This window comes from Canis lupus, chromosome 22 (assembly GCF_011100685.1).
Source record: "Canis lupus familiaris isolate Mischka breed German Shepherd chromosome 22, alternate assembly UU_Cfam_GSD_1.0, whole genome shotgun sequence".
NCBI classification, from domain to species: Eukaryota; Metazoa; Chordata; class Mammalia; order Carnivora; family Canidae; genus Canis; species Canis lupus.
Genome location: NC_049243.1, coordinates 19,489,972 through 19,502,633, shown reverse-complemented (window position 1 = coordinate 19,502,633; position 12,662 = coordinate 19,489,972). Strand labels below are relative to the sequence as shown.

The following is a 12,662-nucleotide window of genomic DNA, read 5'->3' as shown; positions in this document are numbered from 1 at the left end:
TCTTTTCTCTAGTGCATGGTTTGTTTTTTAATACACCAAATGTATTCTCTATTTGCAATGCATAAAATTCTATAAATATACCAAAATTATTTGTGCAAGCCTAGGCAATTCCATGTTGCTGCTAAATAACTCACAACAACGAATACCAATTATCATAAGTTCGAAACTCACAGAATTAGTGGATATTAAAAGTGAAAGGGACAGTACAGACTTTGATTTTTTATTCTAAAAATGCCTTTTACCTCTTCAAATTTGTGGGCAGTACTGAGTCTGGTATTAATGTTTATTCCAGAATTGAAAATCTTTGCTGTAATAGGCCTGACCTGCAGTCCAGTTCCATTTGATGCATATACCTGGAGACTTGTTCTCTTGAGTTCAGTAGCCATCTCAAGCATGCAGTACTTTGGATCTCAAGATATAAGCAAATGGTAAATTGATTTATAATATATCCTGCTTCAGCTTAGAAGATACTCCATGATTCATTAAACTTGACTTTAATTAATGTAGCCTCTGTTAGTACAATTTGATTATTACACCTGTAAAATATATTTCTCCAAGCCACAATGTCCTACTGACATAATGAATGTATTTCATGTTGATCATATTTGTAATGTCATTGTACACCTTATAGTTGGAACGTTCTCTTACTGTTTATCTTCCCCTTTCTAAGTATGTACCTTCATCTCTGGGTAAGATCACCATTTTGGGGATCCCTGGGTGGCGCAGCGGTTTAGCGCCTGCCTTTGGCCCAGGGCGCGATCCTGGAGACCCGGGATCGAATCCCACGTCGGGCTCCCAGTGTATGGAGCCTGCTGCTCCCTCTGCCTATGTCTTTGTCTCTCTCTCTCTCTGTGTGTGTGACTATCATAAATAAATAAAAATTATAAAAAAAAAGATCACCATTCTGCTCTTAACTTTTCTTATCTGTTTATTTTTATTTTGTCAATTAAGATGTGATCATCATATGAAAGATCATAGCAATACAACAGAAATATGATAATATTTCCACTTTTCAATGAATTATCTTCTGAGATTGTATTCTGGAATAATTATACGTTAAAGGTGCTCTGCACTGAAATGCCTACACCGTGCCTAACACAAATGCTCTCAAACACCAGCATAAACACACACATACTCCAGTGTTTTGGAGGGGAAACTACAGCATAGGAAACCAGCTCCCATGGTAAAATTTTGATTATGTGGGGAATGTGACTGACATATCATATGCCTGACCTTGGTCATTTTTGAGTGAGATGTGATTCACAGAATATTAAATAATTAAGACTTTAGAGGTTATTGCACATTCACAAAGTAAAAACAAGCAGAAACAATAATATCATAATACATCCAAGTACATTCAGTTTTATAAAATTATAAAATTATATTTTATAGTTTGGGTTATGCTAATACAGTTCCTACAGAATTCTATAGGTTTATTTCTCAGATGCCACAGAATAAATACGAATTTGGAACTCATGTGGTGAACTGATAAAATATGGGAAACTATGTTACTGAGCACATGATTTATTTTTTAAAATTTTTAAAGATTTTATTTATTTATTCATGAGAGACACAGAGAGAGAGAGAGAGACAGAGACACAGGCAGAGGAAGAAGCAGGCTCTTTGGGGAACCTGTGGGACTCAATCTCAGAACTCTGGCAGACACTCAATGACTGAGCTACCCAGGCCCCCTTACTGTGCACATGATTTAGAACTAAATATCCCCAGTACAGAATTCATGATATGATAATAGACACTAGGTGCCTAACAAGAATTTATGAAAAATGAAAATTATATATGGATATTTTCTAATTAATGTTTTTTAAATTTTAGAAACATTATCTAATAAACCTTTTTTCATTTATAACTATGAGTGAAACAAAAAAGAGATACTGAATATAATAATATTGGAAAGTAACACATGACCAGAAGAGCAAACCATATAAAAAAGGTTAGAATTACAGAAACATTTATTTGCTATACATGTCATTAAAATTATATACTCAAGAATAACATGCACTGCACCATTTATTAAAAACATAATAACCTAACAACCGTATAAAATGCATGGTATCATGCTTTCTCCTCTTGATATCATTCAGGAGATTTAATTTACGTTATTTGTTTTCTAAAAACAAAGTGAATTCAGAAACCATCTTACCATAAGAATTTTAGTAATAGATTTTTTCATCTTTTCCATATGGCAGAGCATTGAAAATCCAAATTGTAAAAAATACACAGAATGGCACATTCTGTCATGCCTTTTGTTGAATTTCTTTATTTATTTATTAGTTTGTTTTTCCATTTGCCCAGGACTTTCAGTTGTTTCAGCCTCTGGGAAATATCCTCACATTATAAAACCCACATACAATTTAGAATGATTGACAGGTTCCAATGACGAGGGATCAAAACCGGACCAGAGGGGGCATATATGTCAACAATGATGCACAAATGTATCCCGGATATTCACAGAATTCTTTTATATATGTCTTACTGGGCATACATTTGGCATCAATGCCTAATTTGCTTAAATCTGGGAATATATTTCAAACACCAGAGAGAGTAAATAATGAAGTAAAACTGAAAGGGTAAAAATGCATTGACTGAAGAAGCACAGCTGATGATACAAAGATGTGCTGCCCTGAAAGTGAATAAAACAACAGAAGATTCTTTCAATACTCCTTGAAAGGTAGCGTGATCAATAATAGAAAACTTTGTACCACTGAGGCATAATGGAAGGCATTCAATGAGAGCAGAATAGAATATGAACGGAAATAATAAGCTTTTTTCTGAGGTTATCAGGAAGGAAGTTGCAGATAAGATGTCAGAATGGAAAACAAGGCTTCACAGAAGCCACATGAATATTCTCTCTAAAAGAAGCACGTGCAGGTGGAGACAAATATCTGTGGACACAATGAGAGTTCTTGATCACACAATACATGAATAGATGTCAAACATACTTGTAAGGAACGTTTGAATGCGGAATGGTTGTGAGTTAATAAAGTAAAAGCACAAGTCCTTAATTGGTGTGAATATTTACAAAGTATCTCGTACTATGTCTGTGGTAATTAATTACAGGATTGAGCTGAATAGAGGATGCACAGAATAGTGAAAATTTGGATGTCACATTTTTTTCTCATTTAGAGCTCACTTTTCTCTCTTACTTTTCTTTAAAATTTCTCTGTTGAATACTTTCCTATTTTTAATATAACCTTATCATCCTTTACTGTGAACCTCAAGTACTGTATAACTCACCAATTCTGATTGATTAGGGCTTGCACACAGGCATGGCTTCAGGGTGTATGGGCTGTGCAGTCGCCCAGCACTGGCACTCAGAAGGACCCCACACTCAAATTTCATACTCTACTGTTGCTGACTTGTTAATTCCTAATAATTTTTAAACAAAGGAATCCACTTTTCATCTTTCACCGAGCCCTGCAAATTATGCATCTAGTCTTGCATGTGTCGCCTTGAAGTTCAAAATCTGTTCTGCTCTTTTCTTCCACTTCAACAGAGGTGTATTTCAGGGAGATTCCTTTGCCCGTATAACTATCTTCAGAGTAGATTGCTATCACTCTCTCATTTCCTCTGGGTGGAAAATTTCTGAGGGATATTCTAAATTGTCTAGAGACGTGACATCATATTATTATTATTGTTGCCTAAGGATTCCTCCTTATTGTTTTTCTCAAGGATTTTATTGCTGCAGATTAAGTTAGAAGACTCAGGGCAACATAGATTTGTGAGGAAATGATGGACGTAATGTTCTTAGGGTTATTGTGGGGCATGCATTGGGAGATATCTAGGAGGCATTTGGTGAAATGGCCTGAATTTAGGAGACTGGTTTAGCATGGACATTGTCAGCCTTTCTGATTTTCACGAAGCCATGGCTGTGGATGTCAGCTAGGGATGAATGTGCCAGGCCAAATACCTGGGAAGTGCTAATTTCAAGGGTCTCAATGAGAAGCCCACATTAGACAAATAGAGCAGCAGAGATGTAAAATGAAAGAAGCAAAACTTGAAAGAGAATACAGCAATAATTCAGCTCACCTTCTTTATATATTTATGTTACTGTCAAATTGTATTCCTCCACTTTTTGCAAGACATTTACCCTGTTTCCCATATATTCCCAACATTTTTGGTCAAAATGTTTTTTACATTAAAGATCACACTCAAATACCACTCTTAGTACTCTATTCTCTGATTTTCAGACAGGGATGTTAGTCTGCAAATATTCCCAGAACTTTCTACTTCTCTTTTATCTCATAGTTTGTCTTTTCGTTGGAGTTTCCTGTGCTTTTCTAACTTTTCCTACTGTGCTATAAGATGGTTTTATGAATAATCCTTGCCTAAATATCTCTGTATCTCCATCAGAAAGTAATATAGTCCAGTATGCATATGAATACACCTATGATATGTATTGAATGAAGAAGAAACTTCTAGATTTGAGCTGAGCCTCTCCAGCTATGCAGAGAAGCTGGTGGCCCTGGCCCATAGCCTGTAAGTGCCTCTGGGCATTCCAGTTCAGAGCCTGCTGAGGCCAGTCTCATGCAGGGATGTCACCACTGGATCAGGCATGTTGGGGGTATTGACCCTTTTAGAATGGTAGTGCCAAGTGGAGATGCATTCCCTTGTCCCTCACCTGAAGGTCCAGATGAGTTTCCAGGTACAGAATGGTCTTGCCTGCCTCAAATTTCCCTGTACTCTGCAGTGTACTTCACAGTCTTCTAGGACCTCTAGAGTGAAGTTCCTTGTGAATGGGATTCTAACTTGGTTGGACCATGGGGCGGAGTGAAGCAAATAGCAATATATTTTGACAAAGCAGATTGTCAAATTCAACAGCAAGTCCAGGGCATCCATTAGTGGTACAGGCCAGTGTTAATCACTAGCCTGTTAATCACATCAACTGGCCACCCTATCATGGCCCCAGCTGTCCTTTGTGGACTGGGTCACATCATCACACAAAAACCTGTATCTGGGAAACAGAATCTGTAGCAGATTTTGTTGGATCTGTGGAGATAGATCCAGCTCCGAGGAAGAAAAAGAGGAGAAATGTTGCAGGTGCAGGGCCAATAGCACCCCACTCAGCAGATTATCATTCAGCAGCCACAGGCAGCTTGCAGTGCCAGCCAGAAACAAACACGGCTGCAGATCACTGTCCAGGAGCAGCAAGTAGCACAGACTGTTGAAGGGCGGACCACCTTCTATCAGCCAGTTGATGCAGATGGCAACATTCTCTAGCAAGGCATGACCACCATCTCAGCAGCCAGTTTGGCAGAAGTACGGACTGTTCAGACAGAGGCCAATACCAACAAACCAGCAGTGGGCAAGGGCCTGCCATTATAACTCTACCAGTGGCAGGCTATGTGATCAATTCAGGAGGGACAGTAATTAATGATGGTGCCTGGAGGTGGCTCTGTGCCTTATCCAAGGTATACCTCTACCTGGGATGGAGATGGTTGAAGAAGGGCCTCTTTATATGAATGCCAAACAGCACCAGCATCTTTGTAAGAGGAGGCAAGCCTGGGATAAACTAAAGGTGAAAGGGACATTCCAAAGGAAAGAAGGAAGTACCTGCATGAGACATGCCATAGCACAGCAGTGTAGTGAAAAGGGGCAGGACGATTATTCTCTCCAAAGGAAAAGCACTGTTGCCCAGGTATTGGAACTATACCAAATAAATTAAAAAAAAAACAAAAAACAAAAAAAACAAAAGCAATGGTACAGATCATCCAACTGTTCTCACATGGCCAGGCCATGTGATGCACATGATCAAGGTTGTATTCCTTGCCACTGTTTCCCACTGTTTTAGAATATTAATCAACTCTTTCGAAGGGATACTCACAATCTCATTCTGCCCTTTCGTACAGAGACCACTTAGTTTTTATTAAGAGTCTTGGTGTTGTAATTGCAGCAACGTCTGGCAAATTGAAATGGCAAGCTTTTGTCTCACCCTTTCAGTCCAGACCTATTTCAGGCTGTGGATAACATTGACATTTCACAGATTAGGATGAATCAAGGGACCCATGCCAGCCCAGCAGTACTACATGAGCACTTATGTTGACTGGGGAAGCAGGCCACCCAACTCAGCAGTAGAGAACCTTCTCAATCTAAACTATAATCATGGAAGCCATAGCTCACTCATTCCCACAGGAATTGGGTTAAACAGCATCTGTCCTTCTGGTTGGGTAGCCCATTCTGACTAACTGAATGGACATATTGCATTCATGGATGGCTTCCAGACACAGAAACTCAATATTACTTGGAAATAATAAATTCTCTGAGGTTTAAATGCATACATACATTACATATGTATATGCACACATACATACATATATTGTTTAGCTTAAAATAATGATTCTCAAAGAGTGCTTTGAGAAACAATAGTTCAGAGTGTGTTAAGAATTGTTAATGTCTGTGATACCTGGGTGTGTCTGCCTTTGGTTTAGGGCATGATCCTGGAGTCCCGAGATTGAGTCCCACATCGGGCTCTCTGCATGGAGCCTGCTTCTCCTCCCTCTTCCTATATCTCTGCATCTCTCTCTGTGTCTCTCATGAATAAATAAATAAAATCTTTAAAAAAAAAGAATTGTTAATGTCTGTCAGAAGGGGTCCTGTGATCATTATGGTAATATAAATGTTGAAAACTAAAGATATTTCTATACTTCTAGACTTATCAGACCCTCCAGTGTTTTTAAGTTTAGTGAAGATCTAAGGAGGTAGAGTGTGCAGCACTTGCCAACATTATTTTATGTAAATCAATTTATTTGTTTCCAACATCTAATGGAACCAACTTTTCTGTGAAATACACTTTAAAGAATATCAACTTAAGACTTAATAATTTTTTTCTTATGAAATAAAAATATGAAACTACTTGCTCATATACACATGAAAAAGGTGACACTGTTAAAATATTGAAATATTTGATAAAAGTAAATATATGTGACTTTTGATCTGATTTCTCTATATAGTGATGTTTTCACTATATAAATAATATATACTTGTAATATTGTGGCTACTGGTTATTGTAGTTCCATATTTGTATTTCTGAAATCATAACTTTCAATATTCTGACCATACACTCTTTTTTCCTATGTCTTCCAAACCCTTATAACTCCTAACTCTTTCTAACTCTTACTACTATGATCTCATTAAGAGTTCCTACTTATTTTCAATTCTCCCACTCAGATCATTTTTTCTTCACTTCTATCCATAATAACCCAAGAAAAAGGGAATATACTAAGGACTGTTTCACTGTGGATATTTGCAATGCTTAGTGTAGAGATAAATAAATAAATAAATAAATAAATAAATAAATAAATAAACAAACTTAAAAAAGTTTAAGAAATAACAGGTATTGGCAAACCTGTGGAGGAAAGATAACACTTTTAAACTGCTGATGGGATTGCAAATTGGTTTAGCCTATGAAAACAGCATGGAGTTGCCTCAAAAATTAAAAATTTAACTACCATATGATCCAATGTCCCATTTTGTGATATATATCCAAAGGAGATGAAATCAGCATCTTGAAGAGATACATACACTCCCATGTTCACTGCAGCATTATTTACAATAGCTAAAATATAGAAATGACCTAAATGTCATTGACAGATAAATAGAAAAAGAAAATGTGGTCTATGTATAGACCAATGAAATATTATTTAGCATTGAAAAGGAAGGAGATTTTGCTATATGCCAGATACTGGTACTTCCATGACACCACTTACAGGAGGTATAGAAAATAGTCAAATATAGAGAATTAGAAAGTAGAATGGTGGCTACCATGTGCTGGGGGAGGGGCATGGGAAGTTGCTCTTTAGTGGACATAAAATTTCAGTAATACAAGATGATTACAGTCTAGATATCTGCTTTAAAAAACACATAAATAAAATAAAAAAATAATAAAAAATAAAAAACACATAAATAAAACAAGCAATAGCAATAATATGATAAAAACCCTTACCTCATCTGTTAATTAGCAGGTGAAGAGAGAGAAAATGAAGTTTATTTCCAATTTCTAGGGCCGATGTCAAATGTTGGTAATGTTAGATGTGGTCCAGTGAACCCATGTCTCATAAATCTTACCAATCCAGTAAAAAACTTCCTCTCCTAGAAAATAACCACAAAGGAGAAGTAGAAAGAAGGTAGGGTATTTATTTGCACTCTAACTTCCGCTTTCCAGTAGTGTGGGGAGAAAGCCTCTTCTCCTATGTGTAAATATAAATATGGTAAAATAGGCATTCCACTCGACATTTAGCATCATTAGAACCATACGCTTCAGGGTCATGCAAATATCTATCCTTCTTAAGGTCAGTTACTATAATATAGTAACTAAGATACTACAATATCTTCTCCTAATTGGCACTTACGAGCATCTTACATGTTTTAATTTTTCTTTTTAAATATTCTTTCTTTGCTTCCACAACTGATCTTCTAATTCTCTTCCCCTTTCCTCCCCCTGATATATCCATGAAATTCCAGTCTTAATCCTCTTGCCTTTCATTCTTTTCTGCTGCCAGTGTCTACCAAAATTTTTCATTTTGTGAAATATATAGAAAATAGAATAAATATTTTCCTAGCCATTAAGTTAAGAAAATTGCTTAACCCTAAAGGCAACAGGGTCAGCAGCTACAACAGCCTTAAGCCCAACTCATTCACCATGAAGGCTGAAATGGTCAATACCTTGGCACTTTTCTAACACATTCTTAGAACACTTGTGTGCAATGACAAAGTAGTTGGTGGGTTTGCTTACATTTTATCATGGATTAATCTCATTGAAATCTTCTATCATCTATATGCTATCAGCTTCCAAATCTATATCCTCAGACACAAACTCTCTTTTGAGTTCCAGGTCTATTCATATAACCAATATCAAATGTCCACCAGTAATCTCAAATTAAGCCATAACCAAAAAATTTCCCCCCAAACCTTTCTCACCTACTTTGACTAAACTGGGGTTTCTTAATCTCAACACCATTGACATTTTGTTCCAGAAAATTCTTTGTTGCTGGAGGCTATCCAGTGCATTGTAGAATGCAGAGGCCAGCATATCTGACTTCTACTCTAGATGCTAGTAGCATCTCCCCCCAGCTATAACAATCAACAAGATATTGTCAATGGTACCAGGTGGGGAGAGGGCAAAAATTGCTCCCAGTTGAGAACCACTTCATTAAAATGTTCAGATCAGAAAAATAAAAGCCATTTTAGAGTTCTTTATTTATATTATGCCCATTATTTTAAGTGTGTAACAATTAATTTATTCAACAATTATTTTGGTCTTCACTGACACTAAATTGTTCAAGACTTTTGTCATCTCCAGTTGGACTCTTTCAGTTGTCTCCTAGTTGGTCATCATCAGTCTTTTGAAATTTACAATAAATTAGTCTCAGCTACATCAAAATGGTATTTCTGAACTATAGAATTAAAAAGATACTAGTCAATTAAAAACCTTTCAATAGTTCCCAATCACAAAGAGGGTAAGACCTAAACATGGCCTTAGTCTTAGGATATATGAAAATCATATGATTAGCCTCTCCACTCCCAGTTAATGAAATCCTGTGGAAAACCCTAAAACAATATACAGAAAAAGATTAATATTGAAAACAATAGTTTCAAATTTTTAAAAATTTGACTGAAATGCAAAAAAAAAGGAGTCTTCAGTAGTGTAGAGTGCTATACAGAGATTGAGAAAACTGAGTTTGAAAAGTATCCATTAGATTTATTAAATTATGTAATTTAACTGAATAGATGAGAGTAGAAGTGAGAATTTAGTTAAGGAATAAAAGTTGAGGAATGAACAGATTGTGAGGCAGCAAGAGGAGAAAATCATTTCAAGGTGTTTGGATATAAAAGAAGAATAAAGCTTTATATAATGCTGATTATAGAGTAACTGATGGTGGGTGTTTTTGTGTTTATTTTGAGATTAGAAATACTTGAACAATTTTTGGGTCAAGAATAATTAACAGAAATGGGGTAGATAATGAAAAACTAGAATTGCAAAAGGATAATGAGTTGAAAGTTAGGGAAGGCCATCTTTCTTCCATTTTGGAAATGTTGAGTTGATACATTTGTGATATATATGTTGGAAATGCCCAGGAAATATTTGGCAGGTGAATATATAGATATTCAACAGGGTGGAGAGGTCTGGGAAACATTATCATAAATACAGATATTAAAGATGTCTGTAAAAAAATAAAATAAAAAATAAAAGCTATCTGTAGCCCTCATTTTCTATGGAAGAAAATGGATCTTCCTCCATATGGATCCTTCCTCCAATCTAAAGGTAATTTCTGCAATGAGGATTGAATTTCAGCCCTTTTGGGCTTTAATAAGATACTTGTTTGAATAGTGTTCATTTCCGATTATCGTAATCTGTTTTAATTTGTGTGTTTTTATTTCCTGGTCTGGATGGTGGAAAAAATAAATGGCAAATTAAATAATAGGATTTAGTTATATGACCTGAGAAGTCCTTTCTATTTTCTTTCTTGACTATTCAAGCAGCCAGAACACTTTTTGAGGTAGATTTTAATCAAAAGGTTGGAAAACATGGCTTAAGAAAGAGTCAAATGAAGTCTGAATATATATTCTAAGCCCACAGCAAAGAAAAAACTGACTTTTAAAAACTATGGTGTTAGAACTACTTTGGGGTCCAACATTGGTTTTGAATATTAGTAGCCAAAAAGCCTGGGGGACCAGAACATGGGTTTATCATGTGAAAGAATCTGTGGTAACATAAGGACAGTCTCCACAGTAAGACAGAGGATGAAATAGAATCATATTAAAATGCTAATGGTACTTAACTAAGGCTGTCCCAGTGCTGGAAAGTGGAAGTAGATGAGATAGAAACTGTAAGATAGATGTAGGAATTCAGTAGCAGAAGAGACTTCTTCCTGTTTTCCTTCTGTAATTCTTGGAGAAGGCAGTTTCTCAGAATGGGAGGTATGGATCTAGATAAGCTATAGCAGAACAGGGTGTCAGAAATAAGAAGGAAAATGCGTCCACTGCCTGAGTTTCCCTCAAAAGATAATGAGAAACTCAGAAATTTTTGAATGCATAAAAGCAGTCAATTTATAAAAAATAGAAGAAGTCATTAATCATAAGTAATGGAGTTATCTTGACTTTTCAAAATTAGATATTTAGCCACTTAGCAGAATTTTGAGTGTGTAAGGTTAGAGGGAGAACTGGTCCAAACTTAAAAACATAAAATTTGGGCAGCCCCGGTGGCGCAGTGGTTTGGCACTGCCTGCAGCCTGGGGTGTGATCCTGGAGACCCAGGATCAAGTCCCATGTCGGGCTCCCTGCATGGAGCCTACTTCTCCCTCTGCCTGTGTCTCTGCCTCTCTCTCTGTTTCTATAAATAAATAAAATCTTTAAAAAAAAAAACATAAAATTTGCAGCATGTGGGTAGTTCAGTTAAACATCCAACCGCTTGATTTCATCTCAGGATATGATCTCAGAGTGGTGAGATATAGATAAAATTGTACTATTCTTACATTTTTAAACATTTATTACATGTTTAGTATATTCCAGGGACTGTACTAGGTTATAGAATTTAGAGGTAAATAGATCCATGAAGTCTCTGATCCTATGGGTCCTACAATGGATGAAGGAGGAAACGTACCAAATAAGTCCTTATGCATTCTATCTGAATATTATAAGAAAAAATCAGGCCACTCTATGAATGTATAACAGGCTGACTTAACATGGACATGTGAGTTGTAAACAGCTGCCTGGCCTTAAACTAGGGCCTTAATAGTGAATTAGAGTTAATTTGGTAAAATGACAAGGTAATTGCAAGAGAAAGAAATGGGAAAAAATAAAAACAAGAAATAGTATACTTTAAATATATAAATAAGGTAAAACTGAAACATAGGAAATGAGAATCAACGTGGGACCATATGAGGCCACTATTAGTGTAATACTCTGTGGTTTCATTATGCAAATATTTTTAAGTGCAGCTGTGTTCATAGTAATAAACAGGTTCTTCCATAGAGCCTATCATAAGACAACACATAAATAGACCTTTTATAATAATACTCTATGAGCTATAGTGTACAGGTGTATAGATGTCTGGATAGCACTTTAGTCTTTGGCATTTAAGAAGCCTTCCTAAAAAAAGAAGCATCTAAGCTAGTTGTGATTATTGGGGAAGAACTAAAAATTCAAGGCAAGGTGAAATAATGATAACAAATACTAGAGCAAAAATAGGCAATTGCGTGGAAACAAAAGTATAAAAATTTCATAGAGTTTATAATCCTACAATGTGAATTCTGAGGTGTACTAGTAAGGAACAGAAGTAAGTCACAGAAATATCATGAAAAATTTGATCTTCCCATTTCATGGAACTTATACTTTTTTGCTGAATTTCAAGGATATTCCAAAAAACTTTAAGAAGTTAAGTCAGATTTGCTATATAAAGAAGACAGTGTACATATGGATTGTAATTTGTGGGCAAAATAAATGAAAAAGAAGAGCAATTCAGAATCATCACAAAATTTCAAGAGATAAATTATAAGTAAAAGCAATGGCATTTATGCAGTTGCAGCAAACATAATCGATCATCTACCCAAGACTCATTTCCCTTTTGCACTATTTGAAGTACTCAAATTTCTGTTTAAAAAAGCCTCTGACTCTTGATTTGACTCAGGCCCTGATTTCAGAGTCCG

General features: G+C 36.0%; 1 pseudogene; it reads left to right on the top strand.

The window, feature by feature from the left end:
- The first annotated feature begins 231 nt into the window (after positions 1-231).
- LOC100687816 lies at positions 232-5,604 on the top strand (annotated as a pseudogene).
- The last annotated feature ends 7,058 nt before the right edge of the window (positions 5,605-12,662 follow it).